Consider the following 22,669-nt stretch of genomic DNA (forward strand, 5'->3'; position numbering starts at 1 on the left):
AGATAAATAAGTACTGGGGATGTACAGCATGATGACTCATGCTGCTGTGTCATGTATAGAAAGGTTGTTAAGACAGGAGATCCTAAGATTGTTATCACACACAAAAAATAGGAACAAGGAAACTTTTGAGGGTGGTGGACCTGTCATTATCTTGATTGTGATGATGGTTTCATAGTCTATACATACATTGAGGCTTATCAAATAGTACATTGTTTTTGATGATGAAATATATCTTTAATAGTTTCTGGTCAAGAAAAATTTTCTGAACTTCAAAGTGGGAGAACAAATCACTGAGGAGAAGATTGATGAGTTTGACTGCATAAAGAGTTGAATATTCCATATGTTTTCACATAGCGATTTAAATGTGTGCAGTTCCTTTAGGCCATTTATATCTCGTTGATAAAGCTATTTACAACTGCCTGTCGAGGGAATGTTTTATATTTTAGTCTTTGAAATTATCTGATCAGAGGATAGAAAACTCTTAGCCCAATTTGAGGTCACAGAGTGGCCCGGGATTCCTGCAGGTCCAAGATTTCCTGGAAAGCAAACTGGACTAGGAGTTAGTGATCTAGGTTCCAGCTCTGTCACTGATTTATTGTTATTTTAGGCAAAAAAAACCCTCAATTTTTCTAGGCCTTAGTTTTCCTGTATATCATAGGAAAGTATGGGCTTTCGATGTTCTCTGAGCTCATATCTCTGATAATGTGTGATTCTGTGCTTCTACCCAGTGGACCAGCTTCACTCCTTAGGGTTTGTGGACCTGCCCAGCTCCAAGAGCTCCAGATAACCCGGTCAGATCTCCAGGGGCTGTCAGCCCTTCATCAACACCAACAAGTAAGACTAGGAAAGGAGGCAGAAATGGCAGGTTAACCACAGTTGCCTGGCAAAGCACTAGTGCTTTTTATTACGATTCTTATTGCGGAAGAATACAATACCCAGAGTATCCTAACTAAACCATTTCTAAGTGCACAGTTTAGTGGCATTAAGTATATTCACATTGTTGTGCACCCACCACCGTCCATCTCCAGAACTCTTCATCTTGTAAAATTGGAACTCTGTACCCATTAGACAGACAATAACTCCGCACTCTCCCTGCCCCCAGCCCTGGCAACCACCATCGTCCTTCTCGTCTCTCAGAATTTGACCACTCTAGGTGCGTCACATAAGGACATCATGCAGCACTAAGTGTTTTTCTTTTATTCCATTTAATTCTGTCAATAAACCAGAGGGGAAGGATTATTCTCCCCCCCCCCCAATGATATACAAACTAAGGCTTTGTTGGGGAGCTCTATATACACAGCTAAGAAATCGCTGGGCCAGGATCGAAACATCGATCAGCTAGGTCCAAAGCCTTGATCTTTCCATTACTATAACCGGATAACAATGCATTCAATGAAAAGCCAGTGACCTAGCAAAGAGAGAACAGAACTCCAAGAACAATATACAGGTCAGTGGAATTCATTCAATACCCAGTCCTGATTCATCTGGCTATAATCCGCTGCTTAAAGCTGTAGTGGCTCAGTATCCCCATCTCTATAAATCATGTGTGTGTTTATTTATATCACTTCATTCTGAAAACCAAGGTGAAATAAAATGAGTAGCTCATCTGCAATATGCAAAGTTCCAAGCTCCTTCCAAAAGAAGTACAGTTCTACGCAACCACAGTATATGCTTTTATTACTTCCAGTGTTTAGAGTTAAAAGTCTCTAGAAAACACAGAATAAGATTGCAGACTGACATAACCACAAGTTGCGTTCTTACCCTCAAAAGCATAAACTAACCCCTTCCCGGCTGCTGTTTCAGCTGGTGGTGAATCCTAGGGTGTAGGAATTTGCAATCCTTAATGTTATATGAAGGGACATTTGCTCCCAAGACCAGCTGTAGTCAATCAACCCCAGAGTGAACCAGACAGCCCCACAGCCAGACTTCACGGTGGAAAGGATAAAAGGCTTATGATGGGCCAATCTTGAGGCTAACAGTTGATGATTTGACAACGGGGTCTGCAGCCCAACCACAGTGCATTTGCATCCAGCAGGCAAGTTCTGAGTTAAGTCAGCCCTTTGGACGTTCAAGGATTTTTTTATTTTCCCCCAACAAAACTATTCTTAGGTTTATTCTTAACTTCAAAATGAGTGAATGTCTCCCCTTTTCTATATTGGTCATTTGAGACTTACACCTTCATTATTAAAGAATCTCGCAAGCACTCCACAATTTCTAGGAACAGATTGTTTTAAATAAGGAGAAAAAAAAATTCCAGTTTTAGAGCCATCTCTTCTTGCTAAAAGATTTGGCATTGTGTCTAAAATAAATCAATATGATCTTTCTTTACAAAGAGAACTCTTACCTTTTTTAAGAGAACAGAAAGTACAAGATAGTAAAGTTTATTTCCATGTTAGACAATGTATGAAGAAAGAGTAATAGGTTCTGTTTATTTAGTCCAAAGGGAGATTTACTGGAGGTAGAGCAGGATTTGGAAGTTTCACAGAAGTAACATAATCTCTGCTTTGTAAAGACCATCACCACACTTACAGCCACTGTGTATTGCTGTGTCTTTCATACAGAAAGGGATTGAAAATGCTATTTCACAAAATAAGAATGTTTTGTAATTCATTAACTTTCAGTTTGGACACATGCAGCAAATATTTTACATATTGACTGGCACAGAAAGGTTTTTAAAAGGCGAAGTACGTAGCCGGTAAATGAGAAGGAAAGGAAATGGAGGTGGGAATCAGCATTCATTCTCTATCTGTGGATATTTGCTACAATAACCACATTTTATTTTTATAGCACCTTCCTACCATTTGCAATCTGGGCAGTAATAGCAAATGTCTACTCATCAAACCGGAGTTTAAAATACGTAAAACCACATCAGAAGAAAATCACATACTCATTGCATGATACACAAAATGCTGAAGGAGTGAGAGACCCAGAGAGTGAGAGTTTATTGTCCATTCCAAGAACCAAAGCTTTCTTGATTGAGACAATATAGACTAAAAAGAAAGCAGGAGAGAGAAGGAAGAAAGGGAATTTGAAGATTATTCTCAACTCCAATGTTTGGTCTGACCTGTGGTTCTAAAATATAACTACGTTGGTCAATAATATGGTGCTGCTAATCTATTTGGATATTTAAACATGGAACTGAAAAGTTGGGGTGTGGAAAGAATACAGGATTTGGAATTCAATGAGGTTCAAGTTTTAGCAATGCCAAGAATCCACCATGTGACCTTGAGTCATCCACACATCCCCTCTGGCCCTCTCTGTTCCCTAACCTATAAAACTAGGGGACTCGGTCACGCCCTCTAGCCTTTCTTTGGATTTGTGTATCTTCAACAGGTTGTGATTCTCTGGTAAAGCAACACAAAAAGCTAGTTATGCATGTAGCAAGGGGCCCCTCAGTGAGTTACATAGAACTCAGCAAAATTTAGGGAGGAATTTAAGCAGGGAGGAAGGCAGACATACTCTTTCCTGAGATGAGACAGCATTCTCCCTCGGGGAGACTTTAAGTCCTCATGAAGCACTCAGACCCAAATGACATCACTTCCTCTAGTGTGGGTTGTGACTCTAGGGACATATCACGGCATTATATTGTCAGGGCATCCTTCTCCTGGCACGCAGCAGAGCCTCAAAGCATGACTGGAATGTGCAAGGTACTCTGTGAATCAACTCCAGGAAAATCCTTCCTTTGGCCAAGGCTCTAGCCCTGTCTGGGGCCAGTGACTGTGGGCAAATTTCTTAGTTCCTTAAAGTGTCAGTATCCATCCATCCTTACCCTTAACATGAGGATAATGATAACAGTGGATAATTCTAAGGTTTTTAGTCAATGAGATAAAAATCTAAAGTTTAGTCTGCATAGCTCTAGACTACCATGAAATTGTAAAGTATGTGATGTCTGTCTCTAAGTAAGCACTTCCCCCCACCCTCTACAACCAAAAAGTCAACAAACACCAGATATAAGAATGGGGACATTTCTATACGAGGCTCCAGTAATCCCCTCAAATAAGCCTCCCTCCTTCTGTATTATCTCTCCCTGGCCTGCTCCAGACACCCCTGGCTTCTGACACTTTGTCTTTGTCTTCTAGAGCTAGAGATCTGGTCTCAGCTTCTCCAGCCTTGCAAGCTTTACTCCCCAGTTCATCTTACTCCTAGCTGTTTTGGACAACATGTACTTCCATTTCAGGTGTGCTCTGGAACCCAGAATTGGCAAGGTCTGCCTCTCTATTTTCTGGGAGGAATGATACTCTTCAATTCTAAGTACTAAAAATGTCATTCCCCCCTCCCCCCCTTTTTTAAACTGCTCTATCGGATCATTTAGTTGTTGAGAATGAAGCCACAGGAAAGGAAGAGCCTACAGATGGAGTCAGGAGAAGAGATTCCTGATGACAGCTACCTTGAATACAGCCAGGCCTGAAACTGATGTATTCCTCTTCATTTCATTGGATAACCAATTGATTAAATTTATCCCACCTTACCATCAGGCCAATTTGTGCTGATTTCTGCTCCAGGCAAGTGAGAGAGCCCTGATAGCTTAACTTCCACCCAGACAATTGAAAGATTGCATAAAAGAGTAAAGGAAGGGAGGGAAGGAGGAAAAGATAGACCTGGAAATTAGTGGAAGCTTCAGGATTGCTTCTAGTCTTTCCAAGCCCATAGATCTTCCCTGGGCTGGTCCTCACTCCCCAGCAAAATTCGAATCACAGCAGTACCTGGGGATCCAAGGGCGAGACTTGACCATTCTCTTAAATAAATTCTCAATGTTGGCTCTTTTCTTAAATAGGGACACACTGGTGAACAAGATCCTACTGCTTTCTCAAAATGCTTAGGAATGTTTTAGAAAAACACAGATTATCTTGAAAGTCTATTTAAAGAGAAAATCTGTTCCTAATATATTTTTTTCTTACTTCAAGACACTTCAAATTCACATAAAATCCAATATCTGTTTATAAACAAACTGCCTCTAGTTTCTTACATGAAAAAAAACCAAACTGTTCTTGAGGAGAAACATTTAGTTGTTGATCCTATACCCTTTTGTAAACTGTCAGCTCCATCAAACCACTCACACCATGCATCGATCAAATCTAGAATGCTTTGACTATGATTCCATGGGGAAACACAATGCCAGGCAGTAAGCGGGGTGTATACAAAACCCAAAGGTTTCTCACTTTAGCACAGAATTAGGTTATCTGTTATCAAAAAAATAAAAACTCACTGCAGTTTCCACAGTATTTTAAGACACATAAAACAGATTAAGTTCTGAGGGTCAAGAATGAACATTTTATAGAAATGAAAACATATATTCAGAGAAGCAGATAAAAAACATCTTTTCCCAGTACAATTAAATATAAGTAAGTGGGAAAAATATAAGTTTAACTTCAGCTTTTTTTTTTTTCTTTTTAGCTTTAGGAAACTGTCTTTATATTTACATGTAAAAGATTAGCATCAGAAGTAGCAATTCTTCTACATAATACTACATAAGTATTCTGTAAAACTCAGTTCAAATATGCACAAGAAAAAATTAAAATCTATTCGTAGTAATGAATACTGTAGTTAAGAATGCAAAATAGTCTTAGTAATTTAAAATCAAGAGAGAAAAAAGTCTCCTTTAGTGATAAATATTCCATATATGGTTTTAAGTCAAAGGCAGTTTATTTTTAGGAAGTTGAAAAAAAACCCCTTCTAGCTCTTTTGGACTTATATGTTCAGAAGTGACTATATTTAAAACAATATTTTAACTTTATATTTTTAAAAACTAGTGTTTGGATAATATATATACTAAGTTTAATAGCTTTTATTTTACATTTCCGAAAATACATCACTGAAAAATGAATCCAGGCCAAGTAGAAAGTTCATTTTTCAAAGAACTAAATGATTTCGTTGAACATGCATTTCTGACATTATGAGTATTTTACCACTGTTTAGACATGGCACATCTGTTGAACAACCTACTCTTTAAAATTCAGATACATTAACTGGACCCTTCCAAGGAATTCCCAAAGTAGTGCTTTCAAGGTTGGGAAAGGCTCTCTAAGAATTTACAATAGATAACTTTAAGGGGTTTTTCTTTTCCTGCAAAACAAAATGTGTTTAGACATTCCTCACTGAATTACAAAAATAAAAATATGTATATATTAAAGATTTTATTTATTTATTTGACAGAGAGAGTGAGAGAGTACAAGCAGGGAGAACAACAGAAGGAGAGGGAGAAACAGACTCCCCGTTGAGCAGGAAGCCTGATGCAGGGCTTGATCTCAGGACCCTGGGACCATGACGTGAGCCGAAGGCAGATGCTAAACTGACTGAGTCACCTAGGTGTTCCACAAAAATAAAAATACTAAATTTGCAAACTGTCAAAAGGAAATAAGGGTGTATCTGATCTCTGCAATGAAATCACTGGCAGAAAAAACAAGATGCTCCACATTTTTCCACCAGCAGAAGCTGTTATTCAGACCATTCCAGAACTACAGAGAAAAGGTAATTAAAAATGGGAATCCTGGGCCCTCACCAAAGCTTTTGAACTGAAATCAGAAATCTCTGGGGGGATTTCTTTTTTAAAAACAAGCTCACTAAGTGATTCTTAGATACACTGAAATTTGCAAGCCACAGCTTATGATGTTGAAGAGACGAATAGCCCTCAAATCCTATAGAAACACCAAGTATTTTCCAAGTAACTTCCCTGGACCCTTCTTTTTCCCTCCATGTTTGGGAGATGGGGTAGGGAGGTGTTTGGGAGATAGGGAGGTGGGTCATCCTGGCTTATTTCCTCTGAGGAGGGTTAGCAGACAAAAGCTTGGGATCACTGTATCCTTCTTGTTTGATATTTCCATCAGGGAATTAATAAATGCTTGGTAATGACGAGATCATTTCCAGCTAAGGACTCAGTCCCTCTACAGATCAAATTGACAGTCCCTGCAGTCGTGTGTTGGATTCTCTTTGAGATAGCAAATTCTAAAAAGACAGTATTTCTCTAAATACCTCACAGAACTTAGAAACTTAGCCCATAAATGAGAATGGACAACATTTGAATTTTCTTCAAACTTAGGTATTTGGTATGAATATACCGAATTTGGTATATTCATACCAAATACCTTGAGAAGTGCTAATTTTTTATAAATGTATGTTCAGAGGAGCATTTATATGATCCAGTCATTGTATCTTTCTGGCTAGATGTCACATATGCAATATATAATGGTTGATTCCTATTACAAGCAGAGGCTTATCTCCTTTCATCAGGTAAATGCTAAATTTCTCACAAAGGTGTAAAAAAATTTCATTCATAGTACTCGATGAATACTTATTTTCTGACTTTGCCTTTCTTGAGGTCTTGTATATTCAATTCTTTTATAACAGTTAATTACCAGGGATGCCTGGGTGGCTCAGTGGTTGGTCCTGCCTTCGGCTCAGGTCATGATCTTGGGATCCGGGATCCAGTCCCACATCGGGCTCCTGAGAGGAGCCTGCGTCTCCCTCTGCCTATGTCTCTGCCTCTCTCTCTCTCTTTCTCTCTCTGTGTCTCTACTGAATAAATAAATCTTTAAAAAAAAAAAAACAAAAAAAACAAAGCAAAACAATTAATTGCCAGAATAGCTCTCTCGTAGGAGATTTACATACATAAGTGTATACAATACTTAATTAAAATTTAAGCACCTACATATGTTTATAAGCAAGGACTCAAAGTCATGGTGAAACAAAGAAGAGTGTAACAAGTTATTCTTGACCAAATTGTTTAAAACTGTTATCCCAATTTTCTAGCGATTTTAGACCTGTTTGGATAACTGCTGGAGATGGGTCAGAGATAAAATAAATGTGAACCACAGAGGTAGGCTCTTAGAACACGAGCCAGTTCATGTGGGGAGACTTTACTTGCATTCTTCTCTGAGCAACTCCAAAATACAGCCTCTAAAATGTTCAATCTCATACCAAATCAAAGTGTTCCAAAGTGTTCTTTGATCTGTAGTGAAAACCCAAATAAGATGATAATCATTAACTGGAATAAGTTCCCTGTTTACAAAGCCATGGTGACCATTTGGCAGCTGTAAATAACCCTTTGTGTAGATTTGAAAACCACACGGAAAAGCAGGATATATAAATTATAAAGAATGTGAGTGGGGAAGGAGAGGCGATTAAAGAGAGAAAAGCAGGTACAGTACGCCGAGTAACTTGGAAAACACTAAAATGCAGGCTATGGGACCCAAGGAAGAAATAAGCACAAAACATCTAAAAATAGCAGGATTGTAGGAAATGGTCCTAAAGATATTGTCTGCCATTGTATTCCAAATCCTGCTATTTCAAGTTCAGATCTATAAAAGGCATCTTTTAAAAATGCATCATCTCCTTCCTCGCTATTCAGTAAAGATACTGATTACACATCCTGCTTTACGCTGCTTGGTCCTTACGCCTTGATGTCTTACTTAAAAAGGTCAGTGACATGTTACCTTGCCTCCTCTCTGTGAATTTACACGAATCACAAAATCGAGTCATTAGCAGTTGTTCCTCTCAGCTTTGTAACCAACCATGGACGTGTGAGGGTACAGAAGATGCAAAACTTGGGAACACGTTTTAAATCGTGCACCCCTTCTCTCAGCAGAGCTCACTCTACACCACTTTGTGCTTTAGTGTCTTTCCTTTGATTCCCACTGCCCTTTTGCTTTCCTGCTATACAATTGTTCTTCCGGTCTGCTTTCTTACTGTTAACTGATTAAAGGTTTCTGAACTATCGATGCGTCCTAGAGGATTTATAAAATGAGACACAGACTTTGCAAGTACAGTCCCTCATTAAGTATTAAAAAGTGCTTTAAGATTTGAAGAGATGTATGAATAAAAATGAAATCCTTTATGTAATAACACTTCTGATCAATTTATTTCTTTTTTTTTTAAAAGATTTTATATATTTATTCATGAGAGACACAGAAAGAGAGGCAGAGACATAGAGGGAGAAGCAGGCTCTCTCTGGGGACCCTAGGATCACACCCTGAGCCAAAGGAAGATGCTCAACCACTGAGCCACCCAGGTGCCCTTGATCAATTTAGTTCTTGTCTTCTTTATTGCTGGTCCCTTTGTTTTCTCATTTTTCTATCCAGATTATGTAGATTTCCATCGAGCCTAATAATGCAGATAGCCAGCGTTACTTCTTTCAGAGTTGAATCAGCTGACTTGACTCTAAGTTGAGATGTCCATGATCTGTTGAACGTCTGCAATGCCCAGGACGCCCTTCTGTTGACACGGATAGTTCTTTATGCAGGGCAGATGCTTTGCACCACACAGCCCTGAGGTGGAGGCCAGAGCTGTTTTCAGCAGGAATCTTGCTCCCTGCACAGGAGGATGCAAGATACATCACCAAGGCTACCTAGCTCATTGGTGATTGGCAGGACCAATCACACCCTGGCTCTTAATGAGATTGAATATGGGCACAAAGGGAGGGCTAGTTAATAAACTCTGGCAGCAAAGTAAGAAGCAGAAACAGGAGTAGTTCCTGAAATGGTAGGGCACAGGTTTAGGAGAAACGGACGCCTACTGCTGAGGGGATGACAAGGTCACCCCGGTCACTACAGCTGGGGTGTCTGGAGGGCTGCCACAGGCCAGCTGCATCCTGCATGGCTTTCCTGCTCCATCAGGTTTCTATGCAGCTACAGAGACACTTCCCTCCTTATTTCTCTGTTTAGCTTTAAACTTTATTCACCTAAGGTAAACGGAACCTCTCTCTGTAATTTGTAACCCTAAAGACTCTACAGTCAGGGCTCCTTGCTATGTCTCCTCTCTGTCCTACTTTTTAATGGTATAAGAAAACAGTTTCAGCATGGCATAGACGCACATATTTTCCCTGGTGTGAAATTATTGTGGTTTTGGTCTTTGACATAAGTAATGAATTCTTTTTTTCTTCCTGTACATATACCCATTTTTTAGTATCAAAAATAGTGCTCAGATTTTTTTCCCAGTCATTTTTTGGGTATTAAATATATAGGGACAACTGTAATGTCTCTTGGTAACTGTTACTGGTTACATGACACTATGGGAGGCCAGACTGGTTTATCTTTTACTTTCATTCTTTCTTCTTCTTTTTTTTTGGGGGGGAGGGATTCTATTTATTCATTTGAGAGAGAATGAGCATGGGGGGCAGTGGAGGGCAGAGGCAGAGGGAGAAGCAGACTCCCTGCTGAGTACAGAGCCCACCATGGGCTTGTTCCCAGGACTTCGGGATCATGACCTGAGCTGCAGGCAGATGCTTTACCGACTGAGCCGCCCAGGCGCCCCTGGTTTATCCTTTACAAACTCCCAGTGGTGTTCAAGATTGACAGCCACTCTGTCTCCTGCCATCAGTAGTATTTTTCTTTTTCTTCTAATGGTAGCCCTCAGCACCTTGTTTGCAAAGTCTCTGTACTTCTCTGGCTCTTCTGTGTGTGACCCACTCATTTCTTTTCTCATCTTTCCAGACACTGGGTAACCTTTCTATCTATATCACAACAATGCCTTTGACATCCTCTCACCCGTATGAAGACCATGCCTATGAATGTTGAATCATACAGTTGAGCAAGAAATAGAGCCACAGACTATTAGCCCAGGAAAAGATCACCCAGGCAAGGCTCCTCAAGTTATAAACTTCTATCTGAAAACTGATACTTGATTCACTTATTGGAAAACTTTGAGCTTTCTTCGGAACAACTTGTGTCTGTGAATCCATGTTTTCAATTGCAAATTTTATGAAATCTACAGATTTGTATTACAGATCATGTATTTCTGATGAAAACTTAATGTCTCAATTGAGCTGTGCTGGAATGTGAAATACACACTATATTTCTCATTAATATTTTTAATAACATTTTTTCACTAATACTTTTTAACATCGATTGCATGCTGAACTAATAGTTTGGACATATTGGGTTAAACACAATATATTATGAAGCTTAATTTCACCAGTTTCTTTTTATTGTCTGAATGTGGCTACTAGAAATTTTTAAATTATACACATGGCTCATGTTACAGTACTATTGACACTGTAGATAGGGGAGCCACTGTACCTGCACAGGATCCACAGGATCCTGAATGGAAATTTCCCTTCTTTGACAGGTAAACTCTCCCAGTCTTGAGAAATGGATGAATATTCATTATAACCAATTTTAACTTCAATATATAGTAGTGTGTGTCTCTCACTTTTTTTCCCTAATCAAATCACTGCCTTCTCCAGTAGGCTAGTTTCTTTTCTTTCTTTCTTATCTTTTTTTTTTTTTAAAGATTTTATTTATTTAAAATAGCAGAGAAAGAGAGCACGAGTAGAGAGAACAGTAGAGGAAGAGGGAGAAACAAGCTCTCCACTGAGCAGGGAGCCTGAGGCAGGGCTGGATCCTAGGACTCTGGGATCATGACTCGAGCTGAAGGCAGACACTTAACTGACTGAGCCACCCAGGTGCCCCAACAGGCTAGTTTCTGAACACTCCGAAATCAAACCTTAGTTCTTTTTTTTTTTTGTATATTTTTTATTGGAATTCGATTTGCCAACATATAGCATAACACCCAGTGCCCATCCCGTCAAGTACTCCCCTCAGTGCCCGTCACCCAGTCCCCCCAGCCCCCCGCCCACCTCCCCTTCCACTACCTCTTGTTCTTTTCCCAGAGTTAGGTGTCTCTCATGTGCTGTCACCCTCACTGATATTTCCCACTCATTTTCTCTCCTTTCACCTTTATTCCCTTTCACTATTTTTTATATTCCCCAAATGAATGAGAACATACACTGTTTGTCCTTCTCCAATTGACTTACTTCACTCAGCATAATACCCTCCAGTTCCATCCATGTTGAAGCAAATGGTGGGTATTTGTCGTTTTTAATGCCTGAGTAATATTCCATTGTATACGTAGACCACATCTCTATCCATTCATCTTTTGATGGACACCAAGGCTCCTTCCACAGTTTGGCTATTGTGGACATTGCTGCTATAATCATTGGGATGCAGGTGTCCCAGTGTTTCACTGCATCTGAATCTTTGGGGTAAATCCCTAGCAGTGCAAATGCTGGATTGTAGGGCAGATCTATTTTTAACTCTTTGAGGAACCTCCACACTGTTTTCCAGAGTGGCTGCACCAGTTCACATTCCCACCAATGGTGTAAGAGGGTTCCCCTTTCTCTGCATCTTCTCCAACATTTGTAGTTTCCTGTCTTGTTAATTTTCCCCATTCTCACTGGTGTGACATGGTATCTCATTGTGGTTTTGATTTGTATTTCCCTGATGGCAAGTGATGTGGAGCATATTCTTATGTGCCTGTTGGCCATGTGTATGTCTTCTTTGGTGAAATTTCTGTTCATGTCTTTTGCCCATTTCATGATTGGATTGTTTGTTTCTTTGCTGTTGAGTTTAATAAGTTCTTTATAGATCTTGGAAACTAGCCCTTTATCTGATAGGTCATTTGCAAATATCTTCTCCCATTCTGTAGGTTGTCTTTTAGTTTTGTTGACTATTTCTTTTGCTGTGCAGAAGCTCTTTATCTTGATGAAGTCCATGCCTATGGACTATGAAGCAAAAAAGTTCATTTTTGCTTTTGTTTTCCTTGCCTTCATAGATGTATCTTGCAAAAGGTTGCTGCGGCCGAGTTCAAAAAGGGTGTTGCCTGTGTTCTCCTCTAGGATTCTGATGGATTCTTGTCTCACATTTAGGTCTTTCATCCATTTTGAGTTTATCTAAAAACTACAGAACACTTTTGAAAGAAATTGAGGAAGACACAAAGAGATGGAAAAATATTCCATGCTCATGGATTGGAAGAATGAATATTGTGAAAATGTCAATGCTACCCAGGGCAATTTACACGTTCAATGCAATCCCTATCAAAATACCATGGACTTTCTTCAGAGAGTTGGAACAAATAATCTTAAGATTTGTGTGAAATCAGAAAAGACCTTGAATAGCCAGGGGAATATTGAAAAAGAAAACCAGAGCTGGGGGCATCACAATGCCGGATTTCAAGTTGTACTATAAAGTTGTGGTCATCAAGACAGTGTGGTACTAGCACAAAAACAGACACATAGATCAATGGAACAGAATAGAAAACTCAGAAATGGGCCCTCAACTCTATGATCAACTAATATTCGACAAAGCAGGAAAGACTATCCACTGGAAAAAGAACAGTTTTTTTTAATAAATGGTGCTGGGAAAATTGGACAGCCACGTGCAGAAGAATGAAACTAGATTATTCTCTTACACCATACACAAAGATAAACTCAATCTTAGTTCTTAATATCTGGATCATACTTCCACTTCTGCTCAATTTTCAGTTCAAACCCAATAAACCACTTTATTGAGCAGTTATTTATATATAAAAATCATATATTTAATACATACAACTCAATAAATTGGAGTAAAAGTATATAGCATAAAACCATCATCACCATTAGAGCCATAGACATATCCATCACCTCCCAAATTTTCCTCCCCCTTTTATTATAATTATTATTTTTGTATGAGTGATAAGAACACTTAATAGATTTTCCCTCTTAGCATATTTTAGGTATAAATACAGTGGGTTTTTTTTTTTTTTTGAGAAAGACAGTTTTAATCTAGCAAAGGGGACACCCCCAGTTCACACTGGAATCCATGCTCTTTATCATGGAGGTAGAAAGGGTGAAGGGGTGCCTCAGGCCAACCTTACCCTGTTTCATGGCATGCTTCTGCAGAGCTGGTTGGATTTTCTCCATTTGCTTCGTAAGAAAGTCTATCTTCCTCTTGAAAAAGTCCTTGGCATCCTCAGCTGTCTTTTCTACATAGTAGCCTGTTCCCACATCGATGAGTACATGTTCCGCATCATGTACCTTCCCAGGGACATACATAGAACTCGTCAGTGGGACAAACAGTTCTTTCCCCTAGTTGTTCTTGTTGAGCATGTGCAGACAGTCCTTGGCTTCCACGTACTTGGTCTGCACCACTTTGAGCTGCGCGATGGACGTGGACAGGAACTCCAGTTCCTGGTCCAGCTGGTTCTTGAGCATTTCTAGCTGCGGCAGGTTCAGCTCTGTGATGTTAACCGACTGTGCCATGTCAGGAAGGAGAACTGGCCCAATACAGTGTTGTTAGCTACAGGTACCATGCTGCACAGGCATACCTCATTTTATTGTGCTTCGCAGGTACTGTGATTTTTTTTTTTTTTTTTTTTTTATAAACAGAAGGTTTGTTGCAACCCTGCCCAGAGCAAATCTATGGGTACCCTTTTCTCAACATTTGCTCACTTTGTGTTTCTGTGCCATATTTTGGTAATTCTTCAATGTTTCAAACTCTTTAATTATATTTGTTATGGGGATCTATAATCAATGATTACAACTCACTGAAAGCTCAGATGGTGATTAGCATTTTTTAGAAATAAAGTATATTTTATTTAAGGTGTGTACATTGCTTTTTTAAACATAATGCTATTACACACTTAAGAGACTATAATATAGTGTAAACATAGCTTTATATGCAGTAGAAACCAAAACATTCATTTGATTTGCTTTATTTCAAAATTTACTTTATTACAGTGGCCTGGAACCAAACTCACAATATCTCTGAGGTATGCCTGTATAGATTTCCAGACCTTATTTGTCTTGCATAACTGGAAATTTGTACCCTGGGATGGTTACTTTATGGGTCAACTTGACTGGGCTAAGGGGTGCCCAGATAAGCTATTAAACATTATTTCTGGGTATGCCTGTGAGGGTGTTTCCAGAAGAAGTTAGCATGTGAATTGGTAGACTAAGTAAAGAAGATTGCCCTCACCAATGCAAGTGGGTATCATTCAATCTGTTGAGGGCCTGAATAGAACAAAAGGTGAAGAAAGGGCAAATTTCTTCTCTTTGCTTGAGTGGGGACATCCATCCTCTCCTGCTCTTGCACATCAGCATTCCTGGTTCTAAAGTCTTCAGACTCAGACTGAATTATACCACCGGCTTTCCTGGTTCTCCACCTTGCAGATGGCAGATGGTGGCATTTCTTGGCCTCCATAATCACACGCACAATTCCTATACTAAATCTCCCCTTGTATATATCTGTATATATCCTATTGCTTCTGTTTCTCTGGAGAACCCTGACTAACATGCCCTTTGACCATCACCTCCTCTGTTCCTCCTCCCCTCAGCCTCTAGCAACCACCATTACTCTTTGCTTCTATGAGTGTGACTGTTTTAGATTCTACATAGAAGTGAGATCAAACAGTATTTATCATTGTGTATCTGACTTATTTCACTTATCATAATGTTCAAGTCCATCCATATGCTCAAAAATAGCAGGATAGATAGATAAATAGATAGGCCACATTTTCTTTATTCCTCTACCAGTAGATGGGCATTTAGATTGTTTCCATATCTTAGCTATTGTGGATAATGCTTCAATGGGCATGGCAGTGCAGGTAACTCTTCAAGTTCCTGAGTGCATTTCCTTCAGATAAATACCCAAAAGTAGGATTCCTGGATCACATGGTAATTCTATTTTTAAAAATTTGAAGAAACTCCATATTATTTTCCACAATGGCTGTACCACTTTACATTGTCACTAACACCGTATCAGGGTTTCCTTCTCCACATCCTCACCAACAGTTGTTATTTTTTGTTTTTGCTTTGTTTTTTTTTTGTTTTGTTTTGTTTTTTTTTGTTTTGATAATAGTCATCCTAACAGCGCTAAGGGTAATCCCATTGTAGTTTAGATTTACATTTCTCTTATGATTAGTGATACTGAACAATTTTAATAGACCTGTTGTCCACTTGCATAGCTTCTATGGAGACATGTCTGTTCAAATTCTTTGCCCATTTAAAGAATTGGCTTTGTTTATTCATTTATTTATTTTTGCTAGTGCAAACTCACAATTGTTTTGAGTTTACTTCTTTCTCAGACTCATGCAATTTCTGCTAGGTCCCCATTTGCTGAAATTTTTCAAAATCACCTGCATCCAATCTCATTCTCTATCATTTGGCTCTCCCACAGGATTGTCCTCTTTCATTATGGGGCCCTCCCCATTAATGCAAAACACAAACAAACAAACAAACAAACAACAAAACAGTTCTATACTCTTACTTTCTAAAATGGCCATAATACCCTGGAGTACATAAAATATATGATGTTCAGGAAGGCAGGACCCAATTTCTGAACCATGCAAGCTCATGAAGAGGTACCGATGCCCCTTTGGTTCCACTATTACTGGAATCCCTACAAGTGCCAGGTTACAGAAGAGCTGGAGAGAAATCTTATGCTCCACTTGCCACTCCATGTCATGAAACTCACTTCTGCCACAGCCCTCACTACTTGCTAAGGCCTCTGAAGAAACTACCTTCAGGTTTGAGTTCTGTTTTTGGGGCCAACACTGTGGGAATTGACAAAGGAAGGAATATGAGGACAGGATGAAAGGAGCAGGCCCTGATTAAGATCTTCAGAGGCCCTAGTGATCTCTGTGTATGATTCAATATGAAAGTAATACTAAATTTAAAGAAGTTAAGCAAAATTCTAATTTTTCTCATGAGTGCCTTAAAACTTTATATCACATGTATATGTGATATATTTTATCAAATTATCTTAAAATGAATTTGTCTCAGTCTGTTCAGGCTGCTATAATAAAACCGCCAGAAACTATGTGACTTATAAACAATGGATGTTTATTTCTCACAGTTCTGGAAGCTGGAAGTCTAAAACCAGGATGCCATCGCTGGGCTCTGGTGAGGGTCCTCTTCTGGGCTGCAGCCTACTGACTTACTGCTGTAATCCCTCATGGTGGAAGAGGTTAACTAGCTCTCTGGGGTATCTTTTATAAGGACACTAATCAATCATAAGGGGTCTGCCCTCATTACCTAATTACCTCCCAAAGGCCCCACATCCTAACACAATCGCTTTGGGAATTAGGATTTCAGTATATTAATTTGAGGGAGAGGGTACAAATGTATTCAGACCCTGGCAAAGACTTTAGTGTTTCTGCTTTGTCTATACCCTTGGGAAATGCGTAGTCTGCCCACTGGGCAACCTAGTTGGTGTGTGAGGGGGCCTTTCTCTAGCTGCCTGGATGGAGAGATGTGTGCCTTCTATACTGGGATTCATTTTCCAAAAGAAATAAGGTGGTAAGTGGTGGTAAGTTTCAATGGTTCAGCTATATAATGGATTAAATAGAATCTCTAAGGATAGCCTAAGAATCTAATCATTATTTATGTTAACATCATTGTTATGGGATACTTGGTTCTAAGTTTTAATAAGTCAAATAAAATAACCCTTAAAAATAAATATAACAGATACATAAGCTTGTATTCTATGCAGATGTTGATCTTGGCTCCTTCCAAAGGATCAAAAGTAGACATCAATTCAATCTGCTTTTATCATCTATGTCTCTTTGGCACTACAAGTTCGATGAGCCCCAGAAATGTATTTGTTAGAGTACCATGGCTGAACATAATTAGACCACAGCTGTTCCATGCAGTGACTGGACTCAATTCAGTGGAAATACTCAGCAGTCACGATCTGTACCTCTCCAACTGTAATCATCTGAGGGTTAAGACCGAGGCTAATAAAGTCTTTACCCAACCAACACAGATATTTAAATGCTATAGCAAGATTAATGCTCTCTCTTCCTGTTTTTTTTTTTTTTTTAATCCTTTTGCCCTGGGAAAAAAGAGTCCTTTCCATTCTTGTCTACTATACATCTAAAGCTTACTTTTCATTGAGAAATTTGTAGTTTTAAAAGTAAGCCAAAATTCCATTCCCGAAGGGTTAACATCCCGTCAAAGAAATCAAGCAGTTCTCATTTCTCAGAATGGCTGTCATGAAGTCACTGAGGTCCCTGGAGACTAAACAGATCTCAGAGGTGCAAGCTCTGAGTCGCCCATGCCAGAACTCTGAGGAGACCAGATGCGTCCCCAAACCAAGTCCTCCAGCTAGATCATATTCCAGAGGAGATTTGGAACAATCCCACTAAATCCCTGGGGGCTCAAGTCCACACCCAAGACAGAGAACCATTTTATTTCAATGTGAGAATTTGTACCTCATTAAGTCAACTTTCTATCTCCAAAAATCCACCCTCTACCTAATTTGGCACCAAATAGGCAAGATTATTCTTCAACACTATGGAAACCTCTACTTTGAATTGGGATATTCTTTGACACAGAAACTATTCCTCCGGTTTCCAAAGGGACTTTTACCTGCTCCATTGTTTTATCTTGTCCACAGACCCCCGTCCACTTACAATCTGGGAGGCAAGCATTCCACCTACTTGTGCTCCCATTAATGAAGGAATGAGCAAGAACGTAATTTTTTAATCAAATAATTATTTCTGTTACCAAATTTGACATGCTGGACTCTTCAGTGACTACATGAAAAAGATTAGGATGGATGATTAGACAAATTCTATTATCTCCTGAATACTATAAAATAAAATAAAATAAAATAAAATAAAATAAAATAAAATAAAATAAAATAAAATAAAATATTTCTAAGTTGGAAAGCCTGGCGTGGGCGAACAATCTTTTTTCCTGAAAAAATGTGGACATTGCTTTCAAGTACGCTGTGACCTATATTATGAAGACAACTAAAATTCTAGAACTACTTTAAAAGTTATATATGGTATCAGGGGCACCTAGGTGGCTCAGTTGATTAAGCATTGGGCTCTTGATTTTGGCTCACATCATGACCTCAGGACCCTGAGATGGAGCCCTGTCCTCCAAATGGAATCACATAGTAGGTGAACTCTTTCATCTGACTTCTTTCAATTAGCATAAATATTTTATGATTCACAAGAGTTGTGGCATGTATCAAAACTTCATTCCACATCGTTATGGAGGACTAGCCCCCTATCTGCATTTATCAGCTTTTTTATCTGTTTACCCTTGGAAGAAGCATTGTGTTGTACCAGGTTTTGGAAATTATAAATAAATCTTCTATAAATATCTGTACAGTAGTTTTTGTGTGAACACAAGTTTTCATTTCTTTAGGATAAACACCCTGAAGTGGGATTGCTGGGTCATATTGTAAGTGTATTTTTAACCTCCTAAGAAACTGCCAAGCTGCTTTTCAGAGTGGCTATACTCTTTTAAATTCCCACCAGCAGTAAATAAGACTCTCACTGGCTCTATGTTCTCACCAGCACTTGGTATTATCAATCTTTTAAATTTTATCCATTCTAATAGGTACTGATATCTTCTTATGGTTTAATTTGCATTTTCTTAAAGACATCTGATGTCAAACACCTTTTCACACTCTTGTCACCCACCTATGCTTTATCGTACAATGTCTGTTCAAGTCATTTGTCTGTTTTTTAATTGGGTTGTTTGCTTTCTTACTGTTGAGCATTAAGTGATTTTTATTCATTCTGGATACAAGTCTTCTGTAAATTACATGATTTGCAAATATTATCCTCCAGCTCACAGTTTGCCTTTTCATTCTCCCAACAGTGTCTTTTTACAAAGCAAAAGTCTTAATTGTTGATAAAGTCCAATTTTTAGTAGTTGTTAGATTTTTTCCTTAGTTTCTATTTTTCTGCCTTTTTCAGATTACATTAAGATTGTATTACTTTTGTATTTGAAGTTGCATTATTTAAAGTAGAACGAATGTCTTTTGCAATTGAAAGATCCCAACAGAATTCATTTGCTCATTTGAAAGAACTGCTGAAAATGACCTGACAGGTCTACTTAAACCCTTGTTTTCTAAGATCATGAGTAGAAAAGGAGTGTTTTTAATAAAATGTCATGACATCAGTTTAATAAGGGAATAAACACATAATTAAATCTTAATGCTTCATAGTTATTAGGATGAATAGGATATTTTTGATGCTGAAACCTTCCAAACACAGCATACTGTCTTTACTGTTTTCAAGTTCAGGCTTGGCACATCCCGGCAGAGTTATAAATGACTTATGATACTTTCTGTAATAATATGATTTCCCTCTATGTTTTAAAACTACATGCTTAAACGATGAACTCAGCTTATAACAATTTAAAACAAAGTCTGGGCAAAAAGTTTTGGCTCTTGGCCCACCTTTGTGGCGCTCGACATCTCAAGATGAGCAGGTTGTTCAAATGCATAGGCTTTCAAAAAAGGTGTAGGGCAAGCAGAAGATAAATGCTGTTTGCAAAGTGTCATTCTCTGTTCTCAATCACTGCTGGGAGGGAGCTCTGCTGAGGGTCTAGGGACGCTGTGCTGCAAGCCTGGGCTTCTGCCATCATTGTGTCGCAGCAGGATTCAGTCATCCACACACTGGGCTGCTGGGGCAGGCAGAGAACTAGGATCCTGCCAACGACAGTGAAGGTGAACTTGAATCTCTAATTTTTAGGCTCCCACGTAGCCTCTGATATAATGATGGTGGCAGCCATACTTTTACTTTTGCAGAGGGATTAATGTCATTGCTCTGTCAAATGTGATTCCATGCCATGCATTTTAAAAATGAATATGGTGGCATTTACATGATAAATTAGTGTTGTCTCCTTCAAAGGAGTGACCTTCTTATAATGGTGCTGTCATCGCTCAAACCACCGCTGAGAGTCCACTTGGGACCCTAACACCAGAGTTTATGGCACATTTAAAAAAGTCTTCTCGATGGTGGCCAGTAATTTGACTGGTAGTGCAGGTCTAATGTGTTTGAGAGCCACTGAAAAGTGAATAATATGGATAATTCAGCCTCACTTCTGGGCTAATTTCAAGAGCCAGCCAGTGTCTTCTTCTTATGCCATAGAGGTAAATGCTTAGCCAATGTTTCTGGAAGAACCAGGCTCAACATAACATTGTCATTGGTTTTGTTTGTTTGTTTGTTTTTTGTAAATAATAACTTGAGATTCTAAGTTAAGGAGGGTGTGGATTTGTATCATCCTAAACTCGTGAAAAAGGCTATATAGAAAATACATACAAATTCCAAAAATATTTTCAACAATAGCAGGATCACAGAGTACAAGTTTATAGCCTTCCAAGGCAACTGACTTGACTATATTCTGGTCTGTTTATTTTCTTTTTTAAAGCAGCCTGCATATTTTATAGTCACAGCAGGCTTGTGTAAGAATACTGTGACCTACAAAAAACAAATATTGGATAAATGAATGTTCATAGAATGAAGACTTGCCTCTTGAAACACTCAAATTTTTAAAATTCTATAATTTCGAAAAGAAGTTTAAAAATATACTCCAGTCTCCTCCCTGCCTCTTTTATAAATAGAAACTTCTGAACATAATTTAGCAGTTATTGATGACTCAGAATTGTCTTTGCAAACATCAATTACTCATTATGTTTTCTGATTTCAGAGACTATAGCACAATGCAGGTAGCCCCCAGAGCATAGAGGGATGTATACATTCTTTGTCCCTACACTGAATGGATCCACATTGCTATTTTAAAAATAACAATTGCTTGGGCAGCCCGGGTGGCTCAGTGGTTTAGTACCGCCTTCAGCCCAGGACCTGATCCTGGGGAACTGGAATCGAGTCCCACGTCAGGCTCCCTGCATGGAGCCTGCTTCTCCCTCTGCCTGTGTGTCTCTGCCTCTCTCTCTGTGTGTCTCTCATGAATAAATAAATAAAATCTTAAAAAAAATAACAATTGCTTTTTTAAAAAAGAAATATCCTCCTTATAATGGGCTCTCTACCCATTTGTTTCTGTGAACATCTCACACTCTAATCCCTTTTTGATGTGCATCTTGAGTTCTCTGTGAGAAGTAACTACAATGTCAAGTGTATTGCAATCATGTCCATGTAAGTATATAGTCCTGATGAATTAGCTGCACTGGAGTACTTACCGTCTCATGTTTTCAACATGAAACTTGTAATAGTGTTTACGTTGATTGCTTAGGACCATTTTTATTTGCTCTTACGTTTTGGCTGAATTTTGGGTAGACAAAGTTTTAGATCACAGACTATAGGTGGGTAAAGTGTCACCCTGAGCCCATTTGATGGAAGGAGAAACCAAGACTCAGAAAGCATAGCAGCAGAGTTGTGCCTAGAGTCTCTGTCCTGATTCTTACCATTCCTGCTTTCAGGCCTTGTACCGTTCTGGTTTCATTCCCTGGGCATCTCTACAGCTGCATGGGCACACAACATCTCAGGTCTTTCCCATCTATCAGGATTGCTCTCCTTAAAACCCTGTGAGTGCATCAGAATGATGTTCAAATTCCTTTGTTTGCACATCCCCCCATTCTCCACTTATATCTGTCTCTGAGGCCACCTTCCAGACACTAAGGATCTGTGACCTGTAAACTCAGCCCCACTAAGTCCCTGAGCCAATCCCACCTCAGACCAACAGACTCAGAGTTTCCATAGGGTTGATGTTTCTTGCCCTAAGCTTTGTATGGAGGAGCTCTAAAAACCCATTGACCTGCAGTTCTCTCGTACCCTCACTGATGGCTTGGTCCATGCAAAAGCATCTGCTGTGGCTTCTGGATTGTCTTCTCTAATTCCTTCACTGAAGCAGGGACTATAACCTGAATTGCAATCTGCTTATCAAGAATCTCCATCCTTTTCCCCTTAAAGGAAAGAGAAAGGAATTAGCTTCTCCTGGTCCCTTTAAATGTGCCAGTCACCCTGCTGAGCAACCTGTGTGGGGTTGTATCATATATTATCATTTCTCCTTCATAGATGGGGAAACTAGAGCTTAGGGAAGACAAATTACTTGTCAGAGGTCACAGAACAGGTGTGTTGAAGCTCCCTGTCTGAAAAGAAGCTTTCCCTAACTATATCGGTTTCACTCCCAACCTACTCTAAGATGAAATGACTACAT

At 39.1% G+C, this 22,669-nt stretch overlaps 1 protein-coding gene and 1 pseudogene across 1 annotated transcript in view; both read right to left on the reverse strand.

Moving 5' to 3' along the window:
• Window positions 1-22,669, reverse strand: part of KIAA1217 (KIAA1217 ortholog) — a 465,513-nt gene that overhangs the window by 345,310 nt on the left and 97,534 nt on the right. The gene's annotated exons all lie outside the window — the stretch shown is intronic.
• LOC129514127 (prefoldin subunit 5-like) lies at window positions 746-14,014 on the reverse strand (annotated as a pseudogene).

This window comes from Nyctereutes procyonoides, unplaced genomic scaffold (genome assembly GCF_905146905.1).
Source record: "Nyctereutes procyonoides isolate TBG_1078 unplaced genomic scaffold, NYPRO_anot_genome, whole genome shotgun sequence".
NCBI lineage: Eukaryota > Metazoa > Chordata > Mammalia > Carnivora > Canidae > Nyctereutes > Nyctereutes procyonoides.